The following is an 11,541-nucleotide window of genomic DNA, read 5'->3' as shown; positions in this document are numbered from 1 at the left end:
TTTAGGGGAGGAATTACTATCTATTTGTTCACTGTTTCTTGTTAGTGTCTAAAAGAGTGCTGACGGATATGTCCAAAATGAATGAATGGCTATGTCACATATATAAATGTCATCAAGCCTATGCATAGCAATGCTTTTCAACCACTCTTACATCACATTTTGATTTCAGACTTTTAGCCTCCAGAATTGTAAGATAATAGATTTCGGTTGTCTTACACCACCCAATTGGCGGTAGGAAGCCCTAGGAAACAAATATGCTCGTGAAGATAAAGCCAATAGAAATCACTAATGGATCACTGAAATGTTATCAAAGAAAGAAAAGTAAAGAATACACCAAAATTTTAGGTTGGAGCAACTGAAAAGGACGATATCTGTAGTTCAGTTTTGGAAGAGTTTATTAAAACATCCTTATAACCTAATCCAGCCATACAATATTTAAACTATTTACTAAATCCTCACCGAGAGTAAGTAGAAAGTAAGTTATACTGTTGCATGGGTCCCAGATAAAAATGAGAATCATAGATTTAACAAAGAGCAGACTTTAATGGATTGTTTAAATACTTATTATAAAATAACTTGGCATACAAAGTTATACACCAAATCATTCTGCTTTTATTTAGTGTATGGATCCCTTTCTCCCTTTGCTGTCAATGAAAGCCATATGGAGTATGGGACACATACGGTTCTGAGGATGAATATTTAAGTAATCTACCCATGGTGTTATGGCTTAAGACAAGAAGAATTTCATGTAAAAAGCAGCATCATTGATCATATTTTAATGCAACACAGTGTTTTCTTCCACTGAGACACCTCAAGGAGTATATGGCAATAAGACCACCATGAAATATACTGATGGACATCTGGTTAAAAAGGATGGAGGGGGCGGAGCAACATGGCGGAGGAGTAGGAGACCTGGATTTCATCTGGTCTCAGGAATTCAGCTGGATAGGGATCAAACCATTCTGAACACCTACGAACTCAACAGGAGATCGAAGAGGAGAGTAGCAAAAACTCTCTGAACAGAGAAGCGACCACTTACTGGAAGGTAGGACGTTCAGAGAAGTGAATCCGAGGCGATATTCGGGAGGATAGACGGCGGGGGAAGGGGCCTCCGTCGGCCGCTTCTGGCAAGTGCTAGAGCCGCGGAGCACAAAATCGGAACTTTTAGAAGTCAGCTCCGCTGAGGGACGTCGCTCCGGGGGCTAAGTGGGGGGGTGGAAACCTCGCGGGACAGTGTGGTCTCAGGACCCTCGGGGTCACAAAAAAACCGGGGGTGCCTGAGTGCGGCAGAGCTCCCAGGTATCGGAGCTGGGAAGCCGGCTGCAGAGACGGAGCTGAGGCGCGGGCTCTCAGCTCGGGGTTGCCATAAACTATGATCCGCGGTCCAGTCGGACCACTGCTCCTCCAGCAGGGACCCAACAAGCGGCAGACCCGGGGAGACTCCCCTTTCTCCCCCGGGAGGAGCGGCACGGGAGCGCACCGCAGGGATCTGCTGTGTTTGGAGACTCCACACGGGGTCGGGTGCCAGAGATAGAAACCCTCGGACACAGGCCGGGTGAGCGCGGAGTGCGGCCGGAGACCGGGGAGACGGGAGTGACTGCTTTTCTCTGGGGGCGCACTGAAGAGCGGGGCCCCGAGTTCTCAGCTCCTCCGGGTGGAGATTGGGAGGCCACCATTTTCACTCTTGTCCTCCAAAGCTGTACCAAGAGCTTGCAGGGAACAAAAGCTCCTGAGAGCAAACCCCAGCAGCTTGCTTAGCCCGGACCGACAAAGGCGGGGCAATTCCGCCTCCGGCAAAGACATTTGGGAACCACGGCAACAGGCCCCTCTCCCAGAAGATCGGCACGAACAGCTAGCAAGCCAAGACCAAGTTTACCCATCAAGGAGAGCGGGAGAACTCCCGCGCTAGGGGAATACTACACATAGAATTCATGGCTTTTTTTTTTACCATGATTCATTAGTTCATCAAAGTTAATTTTTTTAACTGTTTTTTTTTTAATTTTTCTTTTTCCCCTTTTCAACCAACATCTTATCAATCCCTTTTTAAAAAAAAAAACATTTTTTATTTTTCATTTTTAGAGTCATATTTTATCCCTTCATAGTAGTTACCCTTATTTTTGGCATATATATATAAGTTGTTCTCTCTTTAAAATTTTGAGATACAGTTTCTTCTAACAGATCAAAATATACCCTAAATCACTAGTGCATGGCTTTTTTCTAGTCTCCTGCCTGATCACATTCTCTCCTTTTTTTTTTCTTTTTTTTTAAATCTTCTTTCTTTTTTCAAACAACTTCTTATCTTATCAATTCCTTTTATAAAATCTTATATAATTTTCATCTTTACAGTCATCTTCCATCCCTTCATTGTATCAACCCTTATTTTGTACATATATAAGTCTTTCTTCCTTTATTATTTTAGGAGGCACTTTTTTCTAACAGACCAAAATATGTCCAAAATCTAGTGTGTGGCACTGATCTATGCACCAGCCGGATCATATTTGATCATATTTTGGTTTTTTTGTATTGTTCTGTTTTTGTTTTTATCTTTTTCTTTTCTTTTTTTTTCTCCTTCTTTTTTCTTTCTTTCCCTTTCTTTTCCTCTGGTTTCAGGTCTTCTCTGATTTGTATAGAGTATATTCTCTGGGGACGTTGTTAACCTGTTAGCATTTTGTTCTCTCATTCATCTGTTCTCCTCTGGACAAAATGACAAGACGAAAAAAATCACCTCAGCAAAAAGAACAAGAGGTAGTACCATCTGCCAGGGACCTACTCAATACGGACATTACTACGATGTTGGACCTAGAGTTCAGAATCATGACCTTAAAGATACTAGCTGGGCTTGAAAAAAGCGTGGAAGTTATTAGAGAAACCCTTTCTGGAGAAATAAAAGAACTAAAATCTAACTAAGTGAAAATCAAAAAGGCTATTGATGAGGTGCAATCAAAAATGGGGGCACTAACTGCTAGGATAAATGAGGCAGAAGAGAGAATCAGCGATATAGAAGACCAAATGATGGAAAATAAAGAGGCTGAGAAAAAGAGAGACAAACAACTACAGGATCACGAGGGCAGAATTCGAGAGATAAGCGATACGATAAGACAAAACAACATTAGAATAATTGGGATCCCAGAAGAAGAAGAGAGAGAGAGAGGGGCAGAAGGGATATTGGAGCAAATAATAGCAGAGAACTTCCCTAATGTGTGGAAGGAAACAGGCATCAAAATCCAGGAGGCACAGAGAACCCCTCTCAAAATCAATAAAAATAGGTCAACACCCCGACATCTAATAGTAAAACTTACGAGTCTCAGAGACAAAGAGAAAATCCTGAAAGCAGCTCGGGAGAAGAGATATGTAACTTACAATGGTAGAAATATTAGATTGGCAACAGACCTATCCACAGAGACCTGGCAGGCCAGAAAGTACTGGCATGAGATCTTCAGAGCACTAAACGAGAAAAATATGCAGCCAAGAATACTATATCCAGCTAGGCTGTCATTGAAAATAGAAGGAGAGATAACAAGCTTCCAGGACAAACAAAAACTAAAGGAATCTGCAAACATGAAACCAGCCCTACAAGAAATATTGAAAGGGGTCCTCTAAGCAAAGAGAGAGCCTAAAAGCAGCATAGATCAGAAAGGAACACAGACAATATACAGTAACAGTCACCTTACAGGCAATACAATGGCACTAAATTCATACCTCTCAATAGTTACCCTGAATGTAAACGGGCTCAATGCCCCAATCAAAAGACACAGGCTATCAGATTGGATTAAAAAAAAAGACCCATCCATATGCTGTCTGCAAGAGACTCATTTTAGACCCAAAGACACCCCCAGATTGAAAGTGAGGGGGTGGAAAACCATTTACCATGCTCATGGACACCAAAAGAAAGCTGGGGTGGCAAACCTTATATCAGACAAATTAGATTTTAAACCAAAGACTGTAATAAGAGATGAAGAAGGACACTATATCTTACTTAAAGGGTCTATCCAACAAGAAGATCTAACAATTGTAAATATCTATGCCCCTAACATGGGAGCAGCCAATTATATAAGGCAATTAATAACAAAAGCAAAGAAACACATTGACAACAATACAATAATAGTGGGGGACTTTAACACCCCCCGACTGAAATGGACAGATCATCTAAGCAAAACATCAACAAGGAAATAAAGACTTTAAATGACACACTGGACCAAATGGACTTCACAGACATATTCAGAACATTCCATCCCAAAGAAACGGAATACACATTCTTCTCTAGTGCCCATGGAACATTCTCCAGAATTGATCACATCCTAGGTGACAAATCTGGTCTCAACTGGTACCAAAAGATTGAGATTATTCCCTGCATATTTTCAGACCACAGTGCTTTGAAACTAGAACTCAATCACAAGAGGAAAGTCGGAAAGAACTCAAATACATGGAGGCTAAAGAGCATCCTACTAAAGAATGAATGGGGCAACCGGGAAATTAAAGAATTTAAAAAATTCATGGAAACCAATGAAAATGAAAACACAACTGTTCAAAATCTTTGGGATACAGCAAAGGCAGTCCTGAGAGGAAAGTATATAGCAATACAAGCCTTTCTCAAGAAACAAGAAAGGTCTCAAATACACAACCTAACCCTACACCTAAAGGAGCTGGAGAAAGAACAGCAAAGAAAGCCTAAACCCAGCAGGAGAAGAGAAATAATAAAGATCAGAGCAGAAATCAATGAAAGAGAAACCAAAAGAACAGTAGAACAGATCAACGAAACTAGGAGCTGGTTCTTTGAAAGAATTAACAAGATTGATAAACCCCTGGCCAGACTGATTAAAAAGAAAAAAGAAATGACCCAAATCAACAAAATCATGAATGAAAGAGGAGAGATCACAACCAACACCAAAGAAATACAAACAATGATAAGAACATATTATGAGCAACTCTATGCCAGCAAATTAGATAACCTGGAAGAAATGGGTACATTCCTAGAGATGTATCAACTACCAAAACTGAACCAGGAAGAAATAGAAAACCTGAACAGACCTATAACCACTAAGGAAATTGAAGCAGTCATCAAAAAATCTCCCAACAAACAAAAGCCCAGGGCCAGATGGCTTCCCAGGGGAATTCTATCAGACATTTAAAGAAGAATTAATACCTATTCTCCTGAAACTGTTCCAAAAATAGAAATGGAAGGAAAACTTCCAAACTCATTTTTTGAGGCCACCATTACCTTGATCCCAAAACCAGACAGAGACCCCATCAAAAGGAGAATTACATACCAATATCTCTGATGAACACGGATGCAAAAATTCTCACCAAAATACTAGCCAACAGGATCCAACAGTACATTAAAAGGATTATTCACCATGACCAAGTGGGATTTGTCCCTGGGCTGCAAGGATGGTTCAATATCCGCAAATCCATCAACGTGATACAATACATTAACAAAAGAAAGAACAAGAATCATATGATCCTCTCAATAGACGCAGAAAAAGCATTTGACAAAGTACAGCATCCTTTCTTGATCAAAACTCTTCAGAGTATAGGGATAGAGGGTACATACCTCAATATCATAAAAGCCATCTGTGAAAAACCTACAGCGAATATCATACTCCATGGGGAAAAGGTGAGAGCTTTCCCCCTAAGGTCAGGAAGGCGGCAGGGATGTCCACTATCACCACTGCTATTCAACATAGTATTAGAAGTCCTAGCCACAGCAATCAGACAACAAAAAGAAATCAAAGGCATCCAAATCGGCAAAGAGGAAGTCAAACTCTCACTCTTTGCAGATGACATGATACTGTATGTGGAAAACCCAAAAGACTCCACCCCAAAACTGCTAGAACTCATACAGGAATTCAGTCAAGTGGCAGGATATAAAATCAATGCACAGAACTCAGTGGCATTTCTATACACCAACAACAGGACAGAAGAGGGACAAATCAAGGAGTCGATCCCATTTACAATTGCACCCAAAACCATAAGATACCTAGCAATAAATTTAACCAAAGAGGCAAAGGATCTGTACTCAGAAAACTATAAAATACTCATGAAAGAAATTGAAAAAGACACAAAGAAATGGAAAAACATTCCATGCTCATGGATTGGAAGAACAAACATTGTGAAGATGTCAATGCTACCTAGAGCAATCTACACATTCAATGCAATCCCCATCAAAATACCATCCACTTTTTTCAAAGAAATGGTACAAAAAATCCTACAATTTGTATGGAACCAGAAGAGACCCCGAATAGCCAGAGGAATGTTGAAAAAGAAAAGCAAAGCTGGCGGCATCACAATTCCGGACTTCCAGCTCTATTACGAAGCTGTCATCATCAAGACAGTCTGGTACTGGCACAAAAACAGACACATAGATCAATGGAACAGAATCGAGAGCCCAGAAATGGACCCTCAACTCTATGGTCAACTCATCTTTGACAAAGCAGGAAAGAATGTCCAATGGAAAAAAGACAGTCTCTTCAACAATTGGTGTTGGGAAAATTGGACAGCCACATGCAGAAGAATGAAACTGGACCATTTCCTTACACCACACACAAAAATAGACTCCAAATGGTTGAAAGACCTAAAGTGAGACAGGAGTCCATCAAAATCCTAAAGGAGAGCACAGGTAGCAACCTCTTCGACCTCGGCCACAGCAACTTCTTCCTAGAAACATTGCCAAAGGCAAGGGGAGCAAGGGCAAAAATGAACTATTGGGATTTCATCAAGATAAAAAGCTTTTGCACAGCAAAAGAGACAGTCCACAAAACCAAAAGACAACCGACAGAATGGGAGAAGATATTTGCAAATGACATATCAGATAAAAGGCTAGTATCCAAAATCCATAAAGAACTTATCAAACTCAACACCCAAAGAACAAATAATCCAATCAAGAAATGGGCAGAAGACATGAACAGACATTTTTCCAAAGAAGACATCCAAATGGGCAACAGACAGATGAAAAAGTGCTCAACATCACTTGGCATCAGGGAAATCCAAATCAAAACCTCAATGAGATACCACCTCACACCAGTCAGAATGGCTAAAATTAACAAGTCAGGAAACGACAGATGTTGGCGGGGATGCGGAGAAAGGGGAACCCTCCTGCACTGTTGGTGGGAATGCAAGCTGGTGCAACCACTCTGGAAAACCGTGTCGAGGTTCCTCAAACAGTTGAAAATAGAGCTACCGTACGATCCAGCAATTGCACTACTGGGTATTTACCCCAAGGATACAAATGTAGGGATCCAAAGGGGTATGTGCACCCCAGTGTTTATAGCAGCAGTGTCCACAATAGCCAAACTGTGGAAAGAGCCAAGATGTCCATCGACAGATGAATGGATAAAGAAGAGGTGGTATATATACACAATGGAATATTATGCAGCCATCAAAAGAATGAGATCTTGCCATTTGCAGACGTGGATGGAACTGGAGGGTGTTATGCTTAGTGCAATAAGTCAATCAGAGAAAGACATGTATCATATGACCTCACTGATGTGAGGAATTCTTAATCTCAGGAAACAAACTGAGTGTTGCTGGAGTGGTGGGGGGTGGGAGGGATGGGGTGGCTGAGCGATAGACATTGGGTAGGGTTTGTGCTATGGTGAGCGCTGTGAATTGTGCAAGACTGTTGAATCACAGTCAGTACCTCTGAAACAAATAATGCAACATATGTTAAAAAAAAAAAGCAAAAGAAGAAGGTAGCAGGAGGGGAAGAATGAAGGGGAATAAGTCTGAGGGGGAGACGAACCATGAGAGACGACGGACTCTGAAAAACAAACTGAGGGATCTAGAGGGGAGGGGGGTGGGAGGATGGGTTAGCCCGGTGATGGGTATTAAAGAGGGCACATTCTGCGTGGAGCCTTGTGTGTTATGCACAAACAATGAATCATGGAACCCTACATCAAAAACTAATGATGTAATGTATGGTGATTAACATAACAATAAAAAATTTAAGAAAAGAAAAAAAAATGATGGAGCATTTTCTACTCTCCCTTGCCTTAAATCCATCAAAAAGAGAAAAGAAAAAAAAATAGTCAAACTATCATTTCTTTGAAACAAAAATTGGTCACAACACAAACCACAGCTGTAATGAATACTGGCCAAATAAAATGAAATTTGCAGCAAAATTAGAAAGGATGCTAAGTGTTGACACAAACTTTTCAGACCCTATCCATGAGAGAGATTTTTCTAAAAGTAAGTGTAACAAAGTATCAAATTAGGAAACTTTGCAACTCAGTTTTAAGAGATCTCAAAACTGCCAAGTCCGCTGATATTCCCAAAGCAAGGTACTAAATAATACAGAAATTGCAAAGGATATGGCTGAAAGTTGAATTTGCCTCTAGTCACTGCACAACCACCTCAGAAGGGTATGTGGTCTGAAATTAAAGGAAGAATGCCTCTGGAAGAAGTTGATTAACATCTATGGCATTTTCTGTCCTAAATCTGCACCTTTATTTCCTTACCCTCACTCTGCCATGGTGGAGGAAAGGGGCCTGCTTCTCTCATCTTAAATCAGAAAACCAGTCCTTCAAGGTGATCATCGAGACAACTTGTCTTGTGTCCCCAGGTGGTGGAGCACAAGTACACCTGCTAGACTAGTCTGATAAAATCTGAAGGTGAGAAGTTGTGTAGCACAGATAGCTGGCTACCCTGGGAATAGCCTGGGGACTGTCAATGTAAAGAACATATGAATTTGGAACAAATTATTTGTTCAAAAGGAACTTAAGACACTATGCTTTTTCTTAAAAGACAGCTCAAGGAGAAGTTTTAAGAACTCAAGGAAGGGATGATAAAACAATAAAAGATGAAAAGTGAGCTGGCAGAACTCAGGAAAGAAATAGATGAGAAAAACAAAAACTGCTGTAGGAAACAACTAATAGAATAAAAACGACTGAAAACATGTTTTGTAAAACAAATTGCATAAAATAATATCAAAACTAAGGAAAGTGATTAGAAATAAGGTTATAGATATTAAAAACAAAGCAGTTCAATCATTGTTTAATTGAGGTCTAAAAATAGTAACAGAAAATGATGCATTGATTCCATATATTATTGCAAGGCATTCTTAATATGAAGAAAGTCTTGAACCTGTGAAAAGTTAGTGAATTTCAAGATTAAAGAAAGGATCACATGGAAATCCCTGTGGAAACTCAAATTATTTAAAATTTAAAAAAATTGCATTTTCTTAAAACTCCATAATTATATTTAATGACAAAAGATGTGTACAAAACTTTGTTATTAATCTTTGAAGTGAGACTCAAGAACTTTATACCCAGCTGAGTTGTCGTTTGAGTCAAATATGAAAGTATCAACAGACATTCTCAAACATGAGAGAAACCAAACACCATAAACCTCATTTGGGAAAAAAAAATTGACAATATTTATTCAACCAAGAATAAATCAAAATTTAAAAGAAAAAATCCAAAATAAAGAGGCTAAAGAAAATGCCTTGCAGTCAATGTAGAATGCATTTATCATATTTTATAGAACTGAGGAAATTATGAGGGAAGAGAATGTGATGTAAAAATTGGGAGGTTGAGAGAAAGGAAGTCAAAAAAAAGTATAAAAGGATTAATTTTCTCATATTTATAATGGGAATTCAAGTGATTCGGCCTAAAAATGAAATGTAACTAAATACATACTTTTATCATGACTTTAATATGTTATTTCCATTGCCTTTTTTTACACTTGGAGAAATATTTTAGAAACTAGTAGCTCTTCTGATGAAGAAATATTTTCTTATACTATATAGTATGATCTTATTTTAGAAAATTGCACCTAATTATCCTGTTGTATATGTAAATGCATACAGAAATAACACAGATAATGTTTACCAGATGTAGGTAGTGATCATTTCTGGGTGGTGGAATTTGGAATTTTTAATCTTCTTCCCACTGTTTTTCTATATTGCTTGACTGGTCATAATGAACATGTATTTTTTTGTGAAAACAGTTTTTAAAAGTTCAGCCAATTATCCTTTATTCAAAACCCTTGAGATCAGATGTATTTCAAAATTAGAATTTTTCAAATTTTAGAAAGGCAATAGGGTGCTTGTGGAACACCCTTAGCAGATCCGAGCCAGCACCCCAAAGCCAAGCACATTAACATTATTACAGCAAAAATATGAATATTCATACAATGGGGAAAATTATGACTATAATTAGCCTTTTTAATATGAGTTCAAGTCAGATGTTATCAAATGATTTTTCTGCAGACCAGCACAGTTTTTCCATTTTCAGAGCTCTTTCAATTACAGCTTTGTGGATAAGGAAATAGGGGCGTTATATTTCATTTGAATGTCTACTTAACGGAAGCAACTTAATGTCTTACAATAATCCTAATGTGTTTGTGTTTGCGATGTAGAGGTCATGCACAGTTCCTGCAATTCTCCTTCCTCAACATGTTCTCCAAGCTATGCAGCAATCCTGCACATCTTTCCTCGCCACATCCTTATCCCTCACTGTCCTCAGTTTGTTTCATCAGCACAGGAACGAGGGATGATAGAGTTGGAAAAACACTAAACTGAGAACTGATTTCATTTTAGCTCTTCTACTGAATAACTGACTTTAGACAAGTCAGTTTTCTCAATAAAACTCTCTTTCCGCACAACATCAAATGTATAGCAAATCTTAAACCTAATTATATGAACCCAGAGGTCAGTTTTTGTCTTATTTCAATTCAATTAATTAACATATAGTGTATTATTAATTTCAGAGATAGAGTTCAGTGATTCATCAGTTTTATATAACACCCAGTGCTCATTACATCATGTGCCCTCCTTAGTGCCCATCATCCTTTTACCCCATCCCCCCAACCTACCTCCCCTCCAGCAACCTTTCATTTGTTTCCTATAGTTAAGAGTCTCTTTTGGTTTGTCTCCCTCTCTGATTATGTCTTGTTTTATTTTTCCCTCCCTTCCTCTATGCTCCTCTGGAAAAGAAGGGAGGGATTTATTAAGTAAGAATAACAATGAGTGGAATGGAAGATGGCAACCAGGAGCCAGGCTCCAGAGCTTAATTGTTTGTCTAGGAGCCTCAGATCCATTTTTAGCATTAACATACAGGCTTTGCTCTAGGTAGCATAGACATTTTAACAATGTTTACTCTTCGAATCCATGAGCATGGAATATTTTTCTATCTTTTTGTGTCTTCTTCAATTTCTTTCATGAGTGTTCTGTAGTTCCTAGAGTATAGATCCTTTACCTCTATACCTTCAATGCCCTCCTGATCAAAATTCCAATGACATTTTTCAAAGTGCTGGAACAAACAATCCTAAAATTTGTATGGAATCAGAAAAGACCCTGAATCGCCAAGGAAATGTTGAAAAAAAAAAAAAACAAAGCTGGGGGCATTACGTTGCCCGATTTCAAGCTATGTTACAAAGCTGTGATCACCAAGACAGCATGGTACTGGCACAAAAACAGACATATAGACCAATGGAACAGAATAGAGAACCCAGATATGGACCCTCAACTCCATGGTCAAATAATCTTTGACAAAGCAGGGAAAAACATGCAATGGAAAAAAGTCTCTTCAATAAATGGTGCTGGGA

Source organism: Callorhinus ursinus, unplaced genomic scaffold (assembly GCF_003265705.2).
Source record: "Callorhinus ursinus isolate GAN/ISIS: 27379988/994484 unplaced genomic scaffold, GSC_fseal_2.0 scaffold7, whole genome shotgun sequence".
Classification (NCBI taxonomy): domain Eukaryota; kingdom Metazoa; phylum Chordata; class Mammalia; order Carnivora; family Otariidae; genus Callorhinus; species Callorhinus ursinus.
The sequence above is the reverse complement of the archived record's forward strand: the minus strand, read 5'-3'. Positions refer to the sequence as shown.